The sequence below is a fragment of the Lutra lutra genome, chromosome 14 (genome assembly GCF_902655055.1).
Source record: "Lutra lutra chromosome 14, mLutLut1.2, whole genome shotgun sequence".
Classification (NCBI taxonomy): domain Eukaryota; kingdom Metazoa; phylum Chordata; class Mammalia; order Carnivora; family Mustelidae; genus Lutra; species Lutra lutra.
In genome coordinates, this window is record NC_062291.1 from 3078176 (window position 1) to 3101839 (window position 23664).

Here is a 23664-nt window from a genome sequence, read left to right on the forward strand (position 1 = left end):
TGGGATGAGTGTCTTGTAAGAGACTCTGCAGGGATCCCTGCCCCTTCTAACCCTGGAAGACAGTGGGAAGTCGATGGCCATGAATCAGGAAGAAGGCCCTCACCAAAGGTGACCAACGTGGTGGCCTTAATCTTGGACTTTTCAGCCTCCAGCACCGTGAACAAATAAACTTCTGTGGTTTATGAGCTACCCAATCTGCGGTTTTTTTCGTTGCTGTTTTAAAAGCAGCCCAAATGGACTAAGACACACCTATAAAGGATAAAACTATTCCAACAGATTTACGTCAGATTCTAAGGCTAAGGAAAGGCACTAGTGTCTATCAAGAAAAATTAAAATGAGACTTAATACTAAGTTATTAAGGACTGAAGTGATACTCCAGGGCTGTCCTGTCCTTTCTCAGGAGAAGCAGGACAAGGAAGGACTCTGTACTCCTATAAGGTCTGGGGTAGAGGACAGCAAAGAATCTAGGCATTTGCTTGAAAAAGAAACAATGCAATTGCTCCTTTACAATTCTACGGTATGTTCCTAATCTGCCATCTCTTTGAGATGCCAGCTTTAAATATTTCCATTTCCCACTGGGAAAAAGCCTATTTCAACATGAGCAAAACAATTAAATACTATTTTTTCCTTTTTGATATGAAAATATACATGATTGAGGATGTTCTTAAGATAAGAAACACCATAAATTTGTTTTTCACTCTGAGAATAAAAGGAAGGAAGAGGTTTGTGATACCACTTTGGAATCTGAAGACATTTATTTCTGGCATTGGAAGACTTGTATTCAGTGTGAAGCTGAACCAGGAAACTTTAAAAAAATTTTTCCTTTTTGAACAGAATTATTTTAAAACAGTGATTCAAACCTACAAGAACGAAAATTTTACGGGCTATCAAAGCAGTATTTTCCCTGAATGAGGGGAAATGGTGTACTATCTGAAAATTTATCCTATTAAAATGTACTTCCTAGGGGCGCCTGGGTGGCTCAGTCTAAGTGAAGGGTCAGACTCCTTTTTTTTTTTTTTAAAGATTTTATTCATTTATGTGACAGAAAGAGAGAGATCACAATTAGGCAGAGAGGCAGGCAGAAAGAGGGGGGAAACAGGCTCCCCGCCGAGCAGAAAGCCCGATGCAAGGCTCGATCCCAGGACCCTGGGATCATGACCTGAGCTGAAGGCAGAGGCTTAACCCACTGAGCCACCCAGGTGCCCTGCACCTGACCTTTGAAGCTTCTTCCCCAACTATCCCGAAAGCACGCCCACCCACCACTATTGCTGCCTCTGGGTTACAGACATCTGTCTCAAATATGAGGAAAAAGAGGTCACCAAAGGAAGTGAACTAAGAATAGGCTGGTATTTACTGTAAGAGCAACCAAATTTTAAAACTGCAGACTTCAATTATACCTGTTTAGGTAACACTCATTTCCAAAAAAATACAATTAAAAACTTTATAAGAAGTCATGTACTTTGTTCATTAGGACGGGAGGGGTAATGGAGGAGTTCAATCTAGGTACATTAAAAATTTTACATCTCAACTTAGTTGCTAAACTTTAATATTATCAATAAATATCCCACCATAAATGCCTCAGACTGTGTGTTTTGGGAGATACATTTTTCAAACCCACGTCATGACAAAAATGAAACTCACACTGATAAACAGTATTCGGCAATAAGGACAGGGACAGTTTCTCTTGGTTCAGACCTCTAGTCCACGCAAGGCAACGAAGCCTGTTCAGAGATCAGCACTGCCTGAATGAACTAATTCCAAGTAGAAACAGAAGACTGTGAGGAGGCCCTGAGAAAGTACCATGACATCACAGCCAAGTGTATGGATGAAGCCGTATTTGAACGGAGCGGAAAGGAAGTATGTAAGCTGGAGAGAGGGTATTTCAAACAGACTGAATTATGTAAAGCAAGTTCTAAACGCGAGAAAAATACAGAACCATTTGGTGACAAGGAATATTCAAGATTTGCTAATAAGCACAGAGTTCTTGAGAAAGGGGAAGAAAACTGAAAAGGTGAGAGGGGTCAGCCTGGGGACACACCTGAGTGCCTTCTTATTCTACAGGGAGAGGAAAGCCATCACTGTGGGGCAAGGGAGCAACATGATCGGAACTGTGGGTCAAGACACAGGGACAAGATGGACGGAAGAAGCCTTTGGGAAATGGGGAAGGAAAAAATAAGACCTCGAAAAGATCAGACAGAACCCAAGTGGTACAGACAAAGGCAGGAGTCTGAGTAGGGGAGGGGCTTTGGGAATGGTCGAGAAAGAGGGAGCAGGAGCTGAGTGGAATGGGGGGGGTCATGGCCATGAGATAAGGGAGGGGACTTGGTAAGTGCTTTCACAGTCGGGACGGGGGATGTGGCCGAACCGAAGATGGTTTCTGAGAGTCTGTGTCTGGTTGAGAGTAACAGACCATTAACGGAAGCAGGGAGCACGGGCTGGGGGAGGCCAGTTAATTTTTGGACATTTTGGACATCTGCCATGCTGGTGGACCCTCTGGGTGGAGATGTTCAAGGGCGGTTGGAAACGCAAGTCATGGCTGGAGATCTTCACATGGGACAGCAGGAGTCATGTGGCTGCTAGAGACTGCCAAACACCAGAGTGTAGGGAGAGAAGAGACCAGAGGATAGGTTCTTAGGGAACAAACTCATTTAGAATAAAAATGGATTAAACTTTGCTTTCCCGATCACAGCAAAAACAGCTTAATAACCAGGCAAAAGCTGACTAATCGTAAACGATAAATACACAGTACAAAACCACAGGACCACAAGGGCATTCAGGTTGTTTCTGTAAAATGTTTTAAGAAACTTCTTGCCATTATAAATCACATTGCAATCAGCAACAGTTCTGTTGATGTGTCACTGTAAACATCCTCAAGGCCTCCCTAAAATTCAATTCCTACAAGTGAAATTATAAGTCTTTAAATGTTTTTATTGCCGCAATGTCCTCCTGAATGGTTCTATGAGCTGATACTCCTGCCAGCTCTGCAGGAGTAGACACATCCTTCCCACTCACTTGCCAATCCTGGCTGAATTTTATTCTTCTAAAAACTGTGCAATTTGATAGGTAAAAATCTGTATCACTATTTTAGTTACATCTCAGTTTGTGAAAGCAAACATTTTTATTGGCCATTTAGTTCTTATTAACTGCTTACTCACATCCTTTACTCACTTTCCTCTCGGGCTGGTCATCCTTTTTCTACCGATTTTTAAGAGCTCCTCAGCTACTAGCCTTCCATCCTGTGACATGACAGCAATTTCAACATTTTTACTGCACTCCTACAGAATATTTTAATACAATATAGTTATTATTTGTGCAGGAAGACAGAGTATAACCATATTAATTATTAACATAAACTAAAGTTTTAAAAAGTCCAAGAGACTTTCTGACTATATTCACAGGAATGTGAAAAATGCAGGAAAAAAAAGCAAAGATAATAAATAGCATTGTTCCAAATGATTCCCCAAGTGGCTCAGGAATGATGGACTGTTTTAACACCATACACACTACCTTCCTTACTGGGCCCTCACTCTAGCCCAAGAGAAAAGAACTTCTATATACATTTGAAAATCAACTTGCTTAAGGGCAAAGCTTCCAAGAGGCAATGTGATCTAGAGATGTATAATGATGCCTTATTAACTCTCCCTTTTAGGAACTGCAGTTACATACTTTATAAATTAGGAAGCCATCTGGTGAAGCTGTTTCTATTTGAGCTGTCTAAGCCCTGCTGTCAGAACAGAGACCTATAATTTGCTAACCTCGGTTCCAATCTCACCAGCTACACACAACCCTTCCCCGGGCTCCTAAGTGGGGCTCTGTATTTATGCCGCTCACCGCCCCCCGCCCCCGCCCGCCCCCACTAACCACAAACTTGAGGAGGAGGACAGAGCAACCTCTCTCCCATGAGGAGGCTGGGGATCCCAGGCAGGCCTCAGCTTGATCCCCACCCAGGGAGTGGCGTGGTTTCATTCGAGCCCATGCCAGGAGGTATCAGTGGTAAGACACATACTCAGACAGCTAGGGTAAACCTGTTATGTTATTAATACAGCTCCCTGGCGGAGTATGCAATTTAGCATTAAAAGATAAACAAAAAGGGAACAAACAAAATACTCAGCTGTTTCATATTACAAACATCTGCTTCAGCACTTCCCTCGGCCTCCTGAGCCGGCACTGCACTCGGCATGGGGATACAGATCCTTCCACACCTGTTTCGATCCCAGAGTCCAGAAGAGAGGCGTGATTTTAAACTCTTCTTTACATTATTATACTATATACATTATTTATTTATAGTATTTAAATTATTATATACATATATTTATTATCTTTATACATTATTTATTTATACATTATTTCAGCATAGATTATAATGCATATTTACTTATTTTAAATGGACTGGAGGGCATAGATTAGAGGTGCCTGACATGCCTCCTGGAGCAGGAGGTTAACATCTGCAAAACCCCTATGGAGATACACAATCACCAGTTAATGCTGAAGCTGCTGTTAAAAAATCTCACTCCAGGGGTGTCTGCGTGGCTCAGTCGGTTAAGTGTCTGCCTTTGGCTCAAGCCATGATCCTGGTGGCCCCGTGCTCTTGCTCTTGCTTGCTCTCTCTCAAATGAAAAACAAGCAAACAAAAATCTTAAAAAAACCAAGCAAACCAAAAAAAAACCAACCCTCACTCCAGTGGGATAAGCCCAGTTTTCTCTTCTCTGCTCAAATCCAGAGGGTATGGTAGCTTGCCTAACAGATACCAGAAATGACTACAGTAGCAAAGAGTGGTGTTCAGGATATATGGTTTGGCTACAGGTTATCACAAAGGGGACCGCTGCTCCTGCGTGAGCACATGTATACGACTCTAATGAACCCTGTGGCATATATACTTTGGAATGTACCCCAGGCCTCGGAATTCTTGCTGGTTCTGTGATTAGTTCCCTATCAGGGAATTTTGTTGTCTGATCCCAACGAGGTTAAACTGAATCCTACAACCAGATCAGCACTTCTGCCTGGAATAAAACTCTCAGAAAAGGTACCTGCTAGAGTTCCTAAAAGAATGGGGAGGAGGGACTTTATCCAGTTTAGAAAAGTTTGTAAGACTATGTTTGCGCTGGGGCACCTGGGTGGCTCAGTGGGTTAAAGCCTCTGCCTTAGGCTCAGCTCAGTTCATGATCCCAGGGTCCTGGGATCGAGCCCCACATTGGGCTCTCTGCTCGGCAGGGAGCCTGCTTCCTCCTCTCTCTCTGTCTGCCTCTCTGCCTACTTGTGATCTCTGTCAAATAAAAACAAAACAAAACAAAACAAAAACTATGTTTGCGCTTACTGGCTAATACATGTTTGTATGTGTGGAAGAGCTCCAGCTGAGTTCTGCTTTCCCAGTAATGTGCCTTTTGAAGATTTTATTTATGTGACAGAGGGAGACACAGCGAGAGAGGGAACGCAAGCAGGGGAGTGGGAGAGGGAGAAGCAGGCTTCCTGCTGAGCGGGGAGCCTGATGTGCCCTAGTAACGCGCCTTTTGAAAGTCAGGTTTGGGGACAGGAGATCCGTCTTCCTCACTTCCCTGTACCTTGCAAACATGCGTAGCATCTCTCAGGAAGAACCTACGACTCAAACAGCGCAAGCTGCTCATAACAGCTGAAATCGTGCAAAAGCATCTGGGCCGATGGGGTAAACGCAACAGTCGCACTCACAGGAGGTACCCAGACAGCCAAGATGATGAATGCGCTCATGGGAACCGGTGTCAGAAAAGACTATGCGGCCAGAGTGACAGAGGAACAGGATTTTGAAGGACAAAAATACAAGTTTTCCAGAGCAGGGGGTTCCCGGGAAGGGGACGGAATAGCCACAAGAAGCAAGAACAGACACGGCGCCGCGAGACGGCAACGGCCGACAGCGCCGGGAGAGGAGTGTGCGGTGCAGAGCAGCTGGGGACGGGGCACAAAGGACAGGCAGGGACAGGGCAGAAAGGCTCTTACTGACTTGCTGGGAAGCTCTGTCTCATAAGCTCGTGTAACCAAATGTGTTCGGCAAGAATCACTTGGTGATACAGGACACCCGAGCCCCCCACCTGGAATCACCATGTACTGGTACAGGATGAGACCTGGGATCTCGGAATTTTAGACAAACACTCCAAAGATTCGGAGTAGCAGAGGGCCAAGCCAAGTATCGGTAGCAAAGTAACCCAATTTCGATCTTACCAACGTCACTTGGGCTACTGGTAGGGAACAGATGGGATGGCATGGATCAGGGGTTACCGGCAGGGGAGAGATGAGAGCCTGCTGGGGACAGGGCAGCCGCAGCAAAGTTAAGAATGTAAAGACAGATTTGGTGGTGGTGAGACAGAAGCCAGAACTCACTGAACAACGAAACAACAACAACAACAACAACAACCAGGGCATCTGGCTGGCTCGGCCACAAGAGCGGGCAACCCTTGATCTCAGAGTCATGAGTTTGAGCCCCATGCTGGGGGTAGAGTTTACTTAAAAAATAAAGAAACAACTACCACTATTTAAAATATATCCACTATTTGTTTACGGTGCGAATATTTTCCAAGCACCTACTATATGCCAGGCACTATTCTAGACCTTGGGGATACAACAACGGACAGAACAAAAAAGTGACTGCCTTTAGGCAATACATATTCTAGTAGGAAAAATGACAAACTAATTACATCAGCATCGAGTATAAAATATAGTCTGTTAGAAGATCAACACTAGGAGAAAAAACAACAGGAGTGGGGAATACAAGGCTGGGGCATAATTATCAATAGGGCTGTCAGGTCAACCTCATTGAGAAGTTGACATCTGAGAAAATGTTAAGAGATGAGAAAGTGAACGTTCCACGCACACCTTGCACCTGACATGTCTGAGGAAAAGGAAGGTCAGTGTGGCCAGAGAGGAAAGCAAAGCAGGGGAGACTGAGAGATAACATCAGAGAGGCAAGGGATGGGGACACAGATCACATAGGGTTTCAGGGACCACTGTAAAGACGAAGCAGAAGGGGAAGTCACTGGCGGGTTTTGAGTAGTCAGGCTGCCATGTAGAGCAGAGACCGGCAAACTACAGCCAACAGTCCTTGGAAGTAATGTGTTATTGGAACACTCCTTCGTTTACATTTTGTATGGCTGTCGTCACGTTATGACAGCAGATCTGAGCGGCCATAATAGAGACTGTGTGGTCCTAAAATGTTTACCACTTGGCCCTCGGCAAAAAATGTTTGCTGACCCCTGGTGCAGAAAATGGAGAGAAGGTAGCAGGAGTGGAAGACTAGTGAGAAGGCTACTGCACTACATCAGGTCAGGCGAGGGACAATGACTGCTTGGGCCACGGTGGGAAGAAGTGACTGCATGAATAAGCAGGACTTCCAGAAAGACTGGCATGGGCTGTGAGAGGTTGACTCTTAAGATTCTGGCTTGAGAAGCTGGAAAACTATAATTACTGTAAACAGATGAAGACAACAGGTGAGGATGGGGGGGATGTGGGAGATCAGAGGTTCGGTTCTGAACATGTTCAGTTAGGGTACATGTAAAGCACTGTTGTAGGAAGGCAGTCCCTGCTTTTAAAAGAACTTACATTCCAGTGGGACAGAAAGGAAAACTAGTAATTTCAACACAACTAACAGTAAAAAGGACCAAGGCAGGCATGGGATACCATTCCATTGCAGGGGAAGTTGGGGTCAGAGAAAGCTTCTTTAAAAATGGGCCTTGAAAGAAGACTATGAATTAGCCAGGCAAAAGAGGTCAGGGAGACTGTTCCAGGAAAAGAAAAAGTCACAGATGAAGACAACAGACAGCACGGTGCGCGCGCATGTCCCGTGCGTAACTGCAAGCGAGGGGGAGTCCGAAGCACCCGGCAAGGAGTGTGACAGATGATATCCAAGGCCACCCCCTTGGAAGTTTAGTGTTCCCTGATAATCAACTTGGACTTTATCTCAGGGGTAAGAGGGAGCCACGGAAGAGTTTTGAGCAGGGAAGTGACTTATCAACTCTAAGTTCTCACTCCCTTGAGCGGGTGACCGCGAGGCACGGTGCTGCAGCACAGCTAGAAGTCACGAGCCTGCTTTTCTTCCTGGAGCTGGAAAACCGCAGCTATTTCCTTTTGTGGGGTACTCTCCAAAGGAATGTTTGTGTTTTGTTCTTAATTAGATATTCTTGATGCAGAATCAATGCAACAATAATAAAGAGTGGATTTTTTAAAAATTTCCCAAAATGAATGGGGCGCCTGGGTGGCTCAGGGTGTTAAAAGCCTCTGCCTTCGGCTCAGATCATGGTCCCAGGGTCCTGGGATCAAGCCCTGCATCGGGCTCTCTGCTCCACGGGGAGTCTGCTTTCTCCTCTCTCCCTGTCTTCCTCTCTGCCTATTACTTGTGATCTCTGTCTGTCAAATAAATAAATAAAATCTTTAAAAAAACAACAACAAAAAAAAGAAAAAATTTCCCAAAATGAACGAACGCACTCAAATGAAGTGCTTCAGTGTCAACGTGGCCCTCGCCCTACCGCCGGGAGAGAGATTCAGTAATTACTAATATGCTTCTTTCAGTCTAGGGCTTAAATGGGCACAGAAGGGGGACTCCTCTTAGCTAAAAAGACTGGTCATGAAAAACACACAAATCAGACCCTTAAGAAATCAGTAAGTCCAATAATGAACTGAGCTTTTCAATAATAACAGTAATGATAATGATGATAATAGTAACAGCATAACTCCCTCTGCGGACGATAACCAGACACTTCTGGAACGTGTCTGTGCTGTGACCCACAGAGATTCCAGCCACCGCCCTTGTAGGAGCATGGATTTATTTTATGGGACTTTAGTTTACAGAACTTGCACCTGGGGCAGCTCACTTCAGTCCTGCCACCCCCGCCCCCCCCCCCGAGTGATGCGGTGAAGTCCTGTCTCCATTTTACCAGCAGTGCCGAAGCGCGCTCTCCGCAGAGCCTTCACGCTACTGCACAGGCGTACAGTTCCTGCAAGCACCAGATCTGGTCCCAGAAAACAATGATGGCCCTGTTCCAAAGAAAATTAACTTCTACTCTGCCTTTACCACTCTGAACAAGTTTAATGTTCATTGCTTTCTCCTGAATTACTTATAAACCACCATACCTAGACACCCTTGTAATATTTATTTTCTGGGTTTCCCCCATTAGATTTTGGACTCCTACGGAACACGAAGCAGATCTTATTAATCTGTGGCCAAATACAGGTGCTCATACCTCTGTTGAGTCAATCAATTAATGATTAACGGTAGAGAGAAAAGGGACAGTAACTTCGACAACTTTAATATGATTTATTATTTTTTCTTCTGCCATCAGCTGTGCCAAGTGGCTTTCTCAGCAGTGCCCAGGGTGAGCACCTGAAGACCATCGTGAAAAGACATCATTTGCACTTTAATACAAAATGCAAGTTGAGTTTTACCATCTTCTGCTAAAAGTTGACAGGATGACAAAAATAATACACATACACTATGCACGTGTGTGCGTGTGTACATACGCATAGAGGCGTAGTTACTAAATTACACCAACAGACTGGTTTTCATTCAGTACCACATGGCTTTATTTTGGGGCTAGGCACAGCTTATCTTTAAGAATGTTCAAGTAGGGGGTGCCTGGGTGGCCCAGTGGGTTAAAGCCTCGGCCTTCAGCTCAGGTCATGATCTCAGGGTCCTGGGATCGAGCCCCACATCAGGTTCTCTGCTCAGCGGGGAGCCTGCTTCCTCCTCTCTCTGCCTGCCTCTCTGCCTACTTGTGATCTCTGTCAAATAAACAAATAAAATCTTAAAAAAAAAAATGTTCAAGTTGGGGAGCGTGGCGGGCTCAGTCAGTAGAGCATGTGACTCTTGATCTCAGGGCTGTCTGTTCAAGCCCCGCATGGGGTGTAGAGCCTACTTTAAAAAAGGATGTTCCGCCAAAGGCAAGGGAAGCAAGGGCAAAAATGAACTATTGGGATTTTATCAAGATCAAAAGCTTTTGCACAGCAAAGGAAACGGTTAACAAAGCCAAAATACAACTGACAGAATGGAAGAAGATATTTGCAAACGACATATCAGATAAAGGGCTAGTATCCAAAATCTATAAAGAACTTAGCAAACTCAACACCCAAAGAACAAAGAATCCAATCAAGAAATGGGCAGAAGACATGAACAGACATTTCTGCAAAGAAGACATCCAGATGGCCAACAGACACATGAAAAAGTGCTCCACATCACTCGGCATCAGGGAAATACAAATCAAAACCACAATGAGATATCACCTCACACCAGTCAGAATGGCTAAAATTAACCAGTCAGGAAATGACAGATGCTGGCGAGGATGCGGAGAAAGGGGAGCCCTCCTACACTGTTGGTGGGAATGCAAGCTGGTGCAACCACTCTGGAAAACAGCATGGAGGTTCCTCAAAAAGTTGAAAATAGAACTACCCTATGACCCAGCAATCGCACTACTGGGTATTTACCCTAAAGATACAAAGGTAGTGATCCGAAGGGGCACGTGCACCCAAATGTTTATAGCAGCAATGTCCATAATAGCCAAACTATGGAAAGAACCTAGATGTCCATCAACAGATGAATGGATAAAGAAGATGTGGTATATATACACAATGGAATACTATGCAGCCATCAAAAGAAATGAAATCTTGCCATTTGCGACGACGTGGATGGAACTAGAGGGTATTATGCTTAGCGAAATAAGTCAATCGGAGAAAGACAACTATCATATGATCTCCCTGATATGAGGAAGTGGAGATGCAACATGGGGGGTTAAGGGGGTAGGAGAAGAATAAATGAAACAAGATGGGATCGGGAGGGAGACAAACCATAAGTGACTCTTAATCTCACAAAACAAACTGAGGGTTGCTGGGGGGAGAGGGGTCGGGAGAGGGGGGTGGGGTTATGGACATTGGGGAGGGTATGTGCTATGGTGAGTGCTGGGAAGTATGCAAACTTGGAGATTCACAGACCTGTACCTCTGGGGATAAAAATACATTATATATTTATAAAAAAAAATAAAGATGAAAAGAAAAAATAAAAAAATAAAAAAGGATGTTCAAGTGTACCTAGTGAATGGTTGAGGAAGAGAATCTAAACAGAATACAAGATTTCCATAACAAGCATTAAGCAGTTAAGTTCTCTAAGCCTTCACCCCTCGGACTTGTAGACATCTTGCCAGGAACCGGAAACCTCCAGTGTTTGTCTTAAGCCCACGTCCCCAGGGCCTATCAGAACAAGCGTCCGTACCAGTCTGCTGCTTCTCCCCAGCTCTTCCAAGCCACAGGCTTCTTTGGGCCCCAGTTTTCTGCTGGCCCAGACTTAGTCTTTCCGTCACAATGTTTACTGAATCCTCTTAAAACCTCATCTACCCTGCTCATCGGATCAACATTACATGTCAGTCCGCTACAGGTCAAGTTCCACAGACTGTCATTCAATATTATGTCTAAACAGGCTGTTTCTTCTTATTATGTTCTGTTAGCCAGCATACAGTACATTATTAATTCCGATGTGGTGCTCAGTGACTAATCAGTTGCATATAACACCCAGGGCTCAGCACAGCACATGCCCCCCTAAATACCCATCACTCAGTTACTCCATCCTCCACCCCCTCCCTTTTGTAACCCTCAGTTTACTTCCCGGAGCCCAGACACTCTCATGCTTTGTCTCCCTGATTTCTTCCCATTCAGTTTTTCCCTCCTTTCCCCTGCGGTCCTCCACATTATTCCTAATGTTCCACACATGAGTGCAACCATAAAATAACTGTCTTTCTCTGCTTGACTGATTTCACTCAGCGTAATAAATGTGCTGTTGATAGGAGAGGAAGTTGTGTTTTGGTTCTAGGTGGGGCCCAGGGACTCTCTAAGCAGAGCGACTCACCGGCCGTAAGATAGTAACTGAGGACGGCTGCTCTAAGGACAGGAATTTGAAGAGAATGTTCTAAGTCTTAAGGTGAAGTATTAAAGGTCAGGCTCCCCTTTTGCATATAATTTGAGAGACTTTTAAGTAAACTAATTATGAAGAACCAACCAGATACATTTGAAGGAGTCTTGAAGAAAAATCCTCCCCCCCATGTGACTGATAAGATGGTAAGGTGTGAGCTGAGCAAAGTGACCATTCACTTCTTTGAATCCCCATCCAGGCCTGTGTCAGCAGGGAGGACAGCCTACTCTCTGTAGCCTCTGGCCAATTAAATTACATTTCTAAAAGATTTTATTTATTTATTTGACAGACAGAGATCACAAGTAGGCAGAGAGGCAGGCAGAGAGAGAGGGGGAAGCAGGTTCCCCGCTAAGCAGAGAGCCCGATGCGGGACTTGATCCCAGGACCCTGAGATCATGACCTGAGTCGAAGGTAGAGGCTTAACCCACTGAGCCACCCAGGTGCCCCTAAGCTACATTTCTATCAATGATTTTGAATGAATGAGCATAACTGTTCTGAGGAGGAAAAGTTTAGGTAAGTGCACTTTACAGGAAACCCACCACTGAGTATTACTGTGTGCCAGTCACCTCACAAAGAACTTTATGTTCGTTCTTTCACTTAATTCTCAGAATCCCTGTGAGGCAGGTATTATGCTCACTACATGGCGTAAGCTACACAGGGGGATAAGATGGTTTAGCAGAAAAGATACCTTAAAAAAGAAGACAAAACAAAAAACCGAGGCGTTCTGGTTGATCCTAAATTTCAACTAGCCACTGGGTTGCTGCTAAAAAGCTTCAGCCCCATTAAACTACATCAAATAGCAGGACGAGACTCCGTACTTCCCAGTCCCTATTCGCTTCTGAGGATACATCAGAGAGTATTTTTTTTTAAATAGCCAAAGTGCTGAGGGCAATTGTCCAGTAAGGAACAGGGCAGGATGCGAACAGGTTTAAGCCTGGAGAAGACACATTCCCTATAGACTGTAATCTCCAGAATACAGGGACCGAGTCACATAAAAATAGCACCACATTTTACACAGTGCTTTCCAGCTTGCAAAATGGCTTTTACTTTCCCTAAAGGCCGCCTGAAATAAAGGCAGCACACTGAGATTCAGAAGACCGGGATGTGAAGCCCGACTGCCTGCACTCAACTCCAGTGCTGCCCCTTCCGGGCTGCGTCACTCTGGACAAATCATTTAACTTTTCTGAGCCCGACTTCCCTTGTCTGTAAAGGGAAAATAACAACGGTATACCTGCATGGCGAACAAACTAGTACACAAAACAGTGCTTAAAAACACTGCCTGCGCCATAGTTAATGGTAGCTACGACCAACACCTGCGGGGCGCTGGATGAACCCCAGGCCTCCAGAGCTGTGTCCTCTTTCGAAAAATTAGGATTATCACTACCTACTCACAGGGCTATAAATTAAATAATGCAAAAAAGGAAAGTGTTCTGTAAATCTTAACGGCTTTGCTCTTTCATAAACGCCTTCACCATAATCTCTGAGAGCCTACTCTGCACCATGCACTATGCTAAGCATAACCTGTACTATATCTCATTTAATCCTTCCCACAGCTATAGGAAATGTCTGCTTCGACTAGCCTCGCTTTACAGACAAGGAAACAGGCCTTGGGGTGGCTAGTTTACACGGGGCTCAGAGCTAATTGGTCAGCGAGACTGAGGACCCAGGTCTGCTGGACTCTGTAGCCCAGCTTAGAGCCTCTGCTGCGTGGCTTTCCATACACATTCCTGCATTTACACATCTCCGCATCTGGCCAAATGCCTCACACATGTAAGCTGTTCAGTAATGTCCCTTAGTCAAATAAAAGAATGTTAGCTGTCTTCCCCCAGTACGAGCATTGTAAGGAAAGAGGAGCTGTGGTAAAGCCTCTGTTCCCGCTCCACGACTAAGTGTGCAGAGATCCGGCATCGCCACACCTGGGCCACGTTTCTTCATTTCTAAGATAAGGAACCTGAACTGTACAGTCTTCCAATCTGGTTCCGAGACTGTATGGTTCCATCTGACAACACTACCCTTTTAAAAAATATTTAGATTTTTTAAAAAATCTAAGGGAGAGGGAGAGGCAGAGTCCTGGCTGAGCAGAGAGCCTGACGTGGGGCTCGATCCTGGGACTCCAGGATCATGACCTGAGCCAAAAGCAGATGCTTAACTGACTGAGCCACCCAGGTGCCCCCCATCTGGCAACACTTCTGACACAGCATTCTAAAGACTCTAAAATTTCAATTTGAAAGAGACCATAAGGGTCTGTCCCACACTCTTCAGACATGGAAATCCCCAAAAGACAAAAATCTGGGTTTCCCAATCGATTTCCAAACCTACATTGCTTCTTTCGTAATGATACAGAATAGACAGTTCAAACAGGATTAAAGGAAATAAACTGGCATCACAAAGTCCAAAAATAATGGGTTCCAAAGTTAAACAGTACTTAGTAAATTTTATATTCTAAAAACTCAAACTAAATAAATAAAAACTTATTTTATTAGTCACTATGAAACACCAGGTTTTATTGCTTAAAATACCACCTCAAAGACACATTAAGATATTATTTTCTAATTTTGTGAATACCCAATTCTGATAAACAGGCAACCTCAGAATAAATTATTTTGATAATAAAAGCCTTGCAGTAGCACTAACTACCTTTTGAAAAAGTTTTTAAGGATTTGATTTATTTATTTGAGAGAGAGAGAAAGACAGAGCACGAGAAGGGGGAGAGTCAGAGGGAGAAAAAGACTCCCCAGCGAATAGGGAGCCCAATATGGGGCTCAATTCCAGGACTCTGGGATCATGACCTGAACTGAAGGCAGACGCTTAACTGACTGAGCTACCCAGGAGCCCCTAATTAGCTTTTTAAAAAAAATTTTTTTTGAGAGAGAGTGCAAGAGTTGGGGCGTAGGCAGTGGGGCGGCAGGGAGGGACAGAGGGAAAGGGAGAAAGAGAATCTCAAGCCAGCTCCCTGCTGAGCAGAGAGCCCACTGTGGGGTTCATCCACAATCCTGAGATCACATCCCTTTGGGGTGTATACTGTTGTTATGCCCACATAGAGATAATAAGTCCTGTTTGGACTTTAGTTGGAGCCCTTGGTAAAGAGAAGCTCTCTTCCCATGTACATCTCTAGGATATACAGCTAAAACTATTGGGACCAACTTGCTGTCACATGAAAAGCTTGCAAGAGAAGAACCAACAGAAAAGACGAGTAGAGAGAGCACGTTTTGATAATATCATTTGCGACTTTGGTTCCAACTGTGCCAGAAGGTTGATCCTTAGAATCTATAATCATGGGTACCAATAAATTTTTTTGGTTGCTCAAGCCCATTTAAGGGATTTTTCATTTTGTTTTTGACATTTGCATCTGAGATCTAACACGTCTGGTACCAGTCACCTCCCAGAAGCCAGTGATCAAGGATGTAGTAAAAGTTCTACCATGAAGGGGAGGGATGGACTTGAAATCAGCAACATCTGGCTCTAATCCTGGTTCTACCACTCACTAAACACGTGAACCACTGGCAATCTGTCTAGGCCTACCTCCTCAACTGTGAGGGGGTTTGATACCTGCCTCAAAGGGTCCATTAAGAGGGGTACCTGGGTGGCTCGGTCTGAAAAGCATGCTACTCTCCATCTCTAGGTCGTGGGTTCGAGCCCCGTGGCAGAGAGAGAGATTACTTAAAAATAAAACAAATAAACAGGGGCACCTGGGTAGCTCAGTCTGCTGAGAGTCTGGCTCTTGGTTTCAGTTCAGGGTATGATCCCAGGATCCTGGGATCAAGCCCTGTGTGGGGTTCTGCGCTCAGTGGGACATCTACTTGAGGATTCTCTCCCTCTTCCTCCCCACCGCCGCTGCTCTCTGAAATAAATGAATAAATCTTTAAACAAGTAAATAAATAAACATTAAAAAAGTAAAACAGGTTGATGAGAGAATAAATGTGGCAATGCTTTATAAACTCCTCAGCCTTCCACCTGAAGGGAGTAACACTCAATTAGAAGTTATTATTATATCATTGATCTCAAGTCGATCTTCATATCTGACTTGAGTCCCATGTCTGTATTTCCAGTGTTACCTACACAGTCACCTACGCTCAATTTTAACATTGCCAAATCTCCTCTTCTATCTCCACACTGCCCCTTCTCTCTCCTTGCCCTTCCAAAAAAAAAACCCTCATTAGAGATCAGTTCTTCACCAATTAATAAGTATGCGTTCCTGGGATCCTAGGAGTCATTCTAGAGTCTGATCCTTCTTCCCTGTTAGCCAATCCATGTCTGAGTCCCGCTAAATCTGTGTAGCCTGACAGGAAAGAAAGTTCCTCTTCCTGGTGGATAAGAACAAGGGCAGGATCCCTCCCACTCCCGGATGTACTTTCTCACTGGCTTTTCAAGGAGACCTCCGGTCCTCTTACCCCTTCTAATCCTCACCTTTCGGGGCACCTGGGTGGCTTGGTGGGTTAAGCATCTGCCTTCGGCTCAGGTCATGATCTCAGAGTGCTGGGATCAAGCCCCGCATCGGGCTCTCTGCTCAGCGGGGAGCCTGCTTCCCCCTCTCTCTCTGCCTGCCTCTCTGCCTACTTGTGATCTCTGTCTGTCAAATAAATAAAATCTAATCCTCACCTTTCTCCTTTCGGCTTCATCTCTTTCCAGATCCAGGACAGAAGCCATACCAGCCCTCTGTACGTTTTCCTTCACCTCACCCTGAAAACTAGCAAGTTTAAATGAATCCGATCCTCGTAGCTCCTGCACCCAAGCTACCAAGTGCCACTGCAGGCTGTCTCAGCCGTTATTTCAGTGCCAACATTTTAACTCACTAGATGGAGATGTCCCCTATTTATCTCAGGTACTTAAGGCAACCAGGTAGAAACTTTCTCAGCTCCTTCCTCCCATGCGTCTCAATGCATCTAAATGTAAAAGCCCCATCATCTCATTCCCCTCATCGGAATGGCTGGTGTGTACCAGATACACAGTGTGGTGATGGAGTAAGTAGAAGACTTGTCCTTTCCCCAGTGCAGGGCTGACCCTGCCTCCTACAGTGATTCTGAAATGTTAGCATGCATACACATCACCCGGGGATCTTACTGAAAATACCTACTCTGATTCAGGAGGTTAAAGATGGGGCCTGACATTCTGCATTTCTCCCAACAAAACAAGGCGGCTGGTCTGAAGCAACATTCAGAAAAGCAGGATCTAGATTCCATCCTGTTTCATTTCCTCAGAGACGGTTTACTCCAAGTCAATACCTTTATCCCTGTCTCTTCAGCTGCTCCTTGCCCCAGCAAGGAGGTATATAACATACCTGTCTCTTCTGCTTTAAAACAAGCCCTCCTCTGCTCCTCCGCTATTAACTGCCATCCAGTATTTTCAACTGCTTGGCCCCATGGTTTCTAGAAAGTAGAGTTTAGGTCAGTGGTTCTCAAACTATCTTGGTCCACAGAGTAATTAATGTCTCAGCAATTTTTTCATGACACTTGTAAGCCAAAAAAGTATTTATTAGTTCTCTTGATTAAGTAGTATGGGCCAAACCACTTGGCAGGTATAAAGGTCCTAACAATTTTGCACCTTGGGGGCCTGCGTAACTTTTCTAACCCTGGAATTCAGATTAGACACAACAGCCTCATTTCCTGCCTCGCTGTTATTTTTAGGCGGCACTCACTTTTTTATCAGAACGAGTACTGAAAACCTACGTTCCAAAGGTATGACATCAAGCAAAGGAACACAGTGATTTAATACTGTACCATCCAAGAGATGTTGCCATATTTCCCTTGAAGTTTCAAAATATTCCGAGGCACCCCTGTGAGTCTGCGGCAGTGCTCTGGGAGGCCCGATGCACAATGAGGGAACTGTGGGTCTGGGCAGTCCTCGGAATAGCAGCATCCCCACTGCTGGGGATGTGGCTGGAAATGCATGATCTGGAGACTTCCCCCAGACTCACTGACTCAGGCTACTTCCACAAGATCTCCGAGTGACTGAGACAGCACTAAAGCTTGAGAAGGCTGGTCTAGAGTCCCTGCTGCCATCTTCTCACTTCTACCGTTCCCACTCAACTCACCGCATTCTGTCGGACGTCTCACAACTCCCGTTAAACTGCCATGGGCAAAGTCCCAAATTATAACGTCCCCCACCTTTTTAATAAAAGCAACACCTGTCCTCCAATTCCAATGCTAACGAAGCCTGTCTGTTGTGTCTGATACTAGAGATCTTCTTGTACCTCTATTCTCCCTTGGTTTCAAAAACAGTCTTCCGGTTTTCTTCTTTTTCTGCCAATACTACCTACCCCCACCCTTTTCCACCGATGATGAAGTTCTGTCTTCCCCTAAGGCTTCTGTGATTAGCATTACTCTTGCTCTGTAAAACGCTCCTCTCGGGGGACTGCATTCCATCCTGTGGTTTTAGCTACCATCTATATGCCAACCGCCACAGTCCAGATGGCGCTCTGGAGTCTTAGACCTCTAAAACCAACTTCTCCTTGTATAGCCCACAGGCAAAGGAAGCTCCACTATGCCGAAACACCTTACTTGCCTGTTTGCCCTGGCCTTCAGGTGGCTCTTCTTTATAAACCCTTTCCTTTCCCCTCTCCATGTCCCTTCCCTGACACAACAGATCAAACCGAACATCCTTGCTTTGACTCCAACCTGTTTCAATCTCTCCATCTTTGTTACCTCTATCTTAAAAGAGGTCCTTATCATTTGCCTGGGTTCATGTAACAGCCTCCTAACTCGTCTCCCTGACTCTGGGATGGCCAGCTCCTGCTCCAAATTTTTCTCTATGCCCCACTCAAGTTAGCCTTCTAAAATTAGAATCTGGTGTCACTGCCTTCTTCTAAATCCTTCAATGGCTCCAATGCCTAGCAGCACTTTTCAAACTTTTCCAACAAACCGCAGGAGAGTTCGCAGATACAGATCTAAGAAGCTCACCACAAGCAAGATACTTCTTGCAAGGCTCAGTTTCATCTCCAATAGTCCTTTCAATTTTACATTCTAGTCTAGGGGCAGCTTACTTATGCTATTCAAAGAATCTTTTAAAATTACTTACCAATTAAAACTACTTAGCTTTTTCCGTATGTTAAGGGAGTAAAACTGACACTCAAGGAAGATACACTGGTTACCTGTGGTTTCAAATATCCTTTGGCACAATGCCACCAGGCCAGGGGTTGGCAAACTACAGTCTGCAAGCCAAATCTGGCCCCCTCATCTCTTTTTGTAAATAAAATCTTGTACTAGAACACTGCCAAGTTCAGTCATTTATGTATCATCCATAGCTCTTCTCAAAGTACAACAGCAGAGCTGAGAGATGCAACAGAGACTATGTAGCCCACAAACCCTAAAATACTTACTATCCTGCCCTTTGGGAAAGTCTACAGATCCCTGTCCTTAAGCTAGGACTGTGTTTTACTTATCTTTAGGCCCCAGCACAGGTCTAGAGAAAGTACCAAAGAAATATTTAATTTGAAGCATGAGAATACTGCCAGGAAGATTTCCAAGGCCCCATAAGGGATGTGCCCACAAAGCTGACGGAGAATACGTCCAAGCCCTAATGAAGACACACAGGGCCAGCGGTGTTCCTGCCTCACCCAGGGAACTTAGAAAGACTGAGATGAGGCAGGCAAAATAGTATCCTACTCTATGGAGGTCATACCACGTTCTGAAGAAATTGACGGGCCCATGAGACCTAAAACTGCCTTCCCAAAGAACTTCATACAGTTCCGTATCACTAACACCCAAGTCTGGTTGCGTCGAAGAGTTAGGAGCAAACACTCGGAGCAGCTGGCTAGGAGAACTAGTCTTTCTGGAGCCTGGGCAACCACATCACATTTTTCTTCTCCAAATGGTGGAAAGCAAAACGCTTAACACCAAAATATTTTAATGAAGGGTAAGAAAGTGGGGCACTAGGAAAACTATTTATCCTACCTTGCAATCAATATTAAAAAAGAGAATCATTTGAAGAAATACTGTATAGAGTGGTCATTAGAGAGGGGGACTTGGAGGGAAAAATAGTAAGGAAGGATGCTTACTCTAAGTCAAGACCAACAAAAGAACCATGAGATGCCCTAAAAAAGCATGGCATGTCCCAGGAACAGGAAGTAGTTCCATTTGCTAAAATAAAGAATGTGGGGTGCCTGGGTAGCTCAGTTGGTTAAACGTATGCCTTTGGCTCAGGTCATGATCCCGGGGTCCTGGGATCGAGCCCCTCATTGGGCTTCCTGCTCAGCGGAGCATCTGTTTGTCCCTTTCCCTCTGCCCGCCCCTACCCCTGCACGCATGCTCTCTCTCTCTCTCTTCGAGTTAATAAATAAAATCTTAAAAAAAAAAAAAAAAGAAAAGAAAGAATGCATGATGAGTGTACAGAAAAATAAAGCGAAATCAAGGCCACATAACAGCAGATCTTACATACTCTGTGCTAAGGAATTCATGCTCCGTTTTTCAAGCTACTGAACGCCTGAAGTCATGTAAGCAAGCACAGATAACAATCTGAGCGGTCATTTAGGACAGGAGTCAGCAAACTCTGGCCTGTGGGCCCAAATCTCGCCCACCAGCTGTTTTCTAAAATAAAGTTTTATTGAAATACAGCTGCTTTCCCATTAGAACAGCAGAGCTGAACAGTCACAACAAAGAACATACGGATCACAAAGCCTGAAATATCTATTTAGCCCCTTGGGGGGGAAATCTGCTGATCTCCCACTTCAGGAACAGGACTCTGATAAGGGAAAAATGTAAAAAATAGAGTAGGAAGGACAAGGCATAATGGAGGTGGGGAGATGACCTTTGTGACTTACTGGGGAAAAAACTCCCAAAAAAGACAATGAAGGTCTAAATACAGTAGTGAGAACCGCAGGCCAAATACAGGCTGCAGCTGGTGTAGGTGAGAATGGAGCCTACACCGATAGGAACCAAAACCAGATTGAACGGCACCACAAACCAACCTAAGGCTTAGTCGTACCGTGACAGGAGGATGTCAAGAACATGAATTTTAAAATGGAACATAGGGTAGTTTCAGAGGGAAGATGACAGAGGATTGGTTGAGATCAGATATGCGAACTCTACAGTATCACTACAACCTACAGAAAGCACACCTTCGGGGCGCCTGGGTGGCTCAGTGGGTTAAAGCCTCTGCCTTCAGCTCAGGTCATGATCCCAGGGTCTTGGGATGGAGCCCCGCATAGGGCTCTCTGCCTCTCTGCCTACTTGTGATCTCTGTCTGTCAAATAAATAGAATCTTTAAAAAAAAATTTAAATAAAAAGGAAAGCACACCTTCATGGCGTGAGAAGGAAAACCAACGAGAGGAAAGCATCAAGGCGCCACAGTTCCGTGATGACACCTGAAAAGAAGTCGGTGGGAGCGAGGGGGTGAGGCGAGCTGGAGAGAACAGCAGGAGCCACCACGGCGCAGGCCCTCTACTGGGCCCCGGGTTTGCACTCATCCTCCCAACACTCCTGCGGTGTAACTGCAGTGTTACAGATCAGAAGCCCAAGCATGGAAAGGATTCAGGTTAAGTTCTGAGGTCTCATGGCTAATACGCGGCAGGGGTGTAACTGAAACCCGGGTCTACTTGATACCAAAGCCAGTGGCCAAGCTCCATATCCCATGTGAAGAGAAAAATGCTGACACCAAATCAGAGGGAAACACCTACATTTCGTGAGAAGGCAGGCAGCAGAGGCCCGGTTCAAGAGATGACTTGAAAGCCAGGCCAGCGCAGCATCACGACACCCAGGATAGGAGAAAAGAAGGAAGGGGGTGCACAGCAGGCCACGGGAATGCTGACAGCTCCCTGCGTGCCAGGTACGATGTGCTACACGTATCAGCTCAGTTAGTTCTCGCCAAGGTCACGACGGAAGCCCCACTGCTTCCCGCAGAACACATGTGAAAACAAAGCACGTAACTCGCCGGGATCACACAACCGGCCGGTGGCAGAGTTAGACTGTGTATCTAGGCACTGTCACTCTGAATCCTACACTAAGGCACCACACTACCTCGGGGGTCCAGCGCTACAAAACAGCTAAGGAGAAAAAAGATGGGAGACAGAAACGGACAGGTCCTCTTGTAAGAGCGAATAGTCGCTTTCAAAAGATTGGTTTCAGAACAGCGCTTGAAGACACCTGTCATTTTATCAGCGAGGTTAAGGAATAAATACCTGAAGAACAAGTAAAGGCAGATGATACCACCTACTTGTAAAAGCCCTGGGGAAAGGTGAGAGAGTATCAATTTATGGGAAGAGAGTATCAATCAAGAAAATGTAGACCTGTTTTTGTTAATTACAGATCTTTTTTTCTTTGCCAACCTTTTTGCTGCTAAGAGGTGTTTAGAATAGTTACTCAACAAATCTCCTTTGGGTGTCTGATATATCAGACATCACATTTTTAAGATCTCTTATCGATTAAGAGTATGCTCTAAACCAGTTTTCTCAGACCCAAATGGGAATTCAAAGCTCCACTTGAGTTCTAAGAAGTCGTCTGGTCTTCACTTTCGATCAAAATCTCTGATTCCGAAGCTCTACAGAGGGCCCCCGACACTAGTGTCACCTGGAGGACCCTCTGCCCACCCTGCCTGTTGGAAGATAGGAGCGTGGTTAAGTGTCTGAGGTTCATATGTACTTACTATTTGATCAATACTCTTTACATGATTTATGTGAAAAAAACCAACTCAAAGAACTGTACACTGTATCTGTATACTAGCCAAGGAATGTTCCTTTAAGTGAATGGTTGGTATTCTTCTCGACTGTGAATGTGCCTGTGTTGAAATTAAACAACATTCTGTGCCTCAGTTTCCTCAACCGAAAAATGAGAAAAAACAAGTACCTATACATTAATATGGTTGTTGGGAGAATTAAATGAGATAATCCAGGTAGAAAGAGTACTTTTAACATAAGCATTCGGTAATGTTGGCCATATATGTATATAAAGATCTACTCTAACCCAGCAGGTCTACTTCTGGAAATGTCTCTTAAAGAAACTGCAGACATCTTCAACGGTATCTAATGCAGAATTACTTGTCACAGCAAAACACCAGAAAGAACACCGACTTCTACCACAGAGCTAGTTAAATAATTACTGTACAGTATTTACTTAGCACAAGGTTTCTGAGATTCCCCCGTGTCATTGCCCCAGAGAGTACAGGTCATTTCATTCTGTAGCTGAACAGGATCCCGCTGCATCATGTACCACATCTTACCGATCTAGTTACCAGATGACAGAACCTTGGGCTGCTTCCTATTTTTGCCTATAATGAATAATACTCAAGTCTTTGTGTGGACAGGTTTTTCTTTCTCTTGGTAGATACAGAGGAGTGAATACTTAGATACTTAGAGCCATATGATGAGTCTTATTTAACTTTTTGAGAAAAGGTCGACCTGTCTTCCAAAGTGGCTGTACCATTTTACATTCCCACAAGTAATCAATGTATCCATATGAGGATTCCAACTCACTACATCCTTACCAAAATCTGGTATTGTCAGTATTTAAAATCGAGCCATTTTAGTGTATGTACAGTGACATCTCATTGTGCTTTTAACTTCCATATCCCTAACAACTAATAATGCTGAGAATCTTTTCATATAGTTGGTCATCTATGTATCTTTTTTTGTGAAATACCTGTTGAAATTTTTTGCCTCTTTTCTCTTAGGTTGTTTCACTTATTACTGAGTTGTAAGAAATATTCATACCTCTCTCTCTCTCTCTCACCCACTCTGAGGTAAGTCAGCTACCATATTGTGAAATTCTGTCATGTTCCCTACCCTATAAAAGGTCAAGGAAAGGAAAAAGTCCCCCAGCTAACAA

The 23664-nt window shown here is 44.6% G+C and overlaps 1 protein-coding gene and 1 non-coding gene across 4 annotated transcripts in view; both read right to left on the minus strand.

The window, feature by feature from the left end:
- EGLN1 (egl-9 family hypoxia inducible factor 1) overlaps positions 1 to 23664 on the minus strand; it is a 61417-nt gene that overhangs the window by 12289 nt on the left and 25464 nt on the right. The window lies entirely within an intron of this gene.
- Positions 9287 to 9372, minus strand: LOC125085366 (small nucleolar RNA SNORD35). Its single transcript, XR_007122892.1, has one exon. It is a non-coding gene; the product is annotated as a small nucleolar RNA SNORD35 (small nucleolar RNA).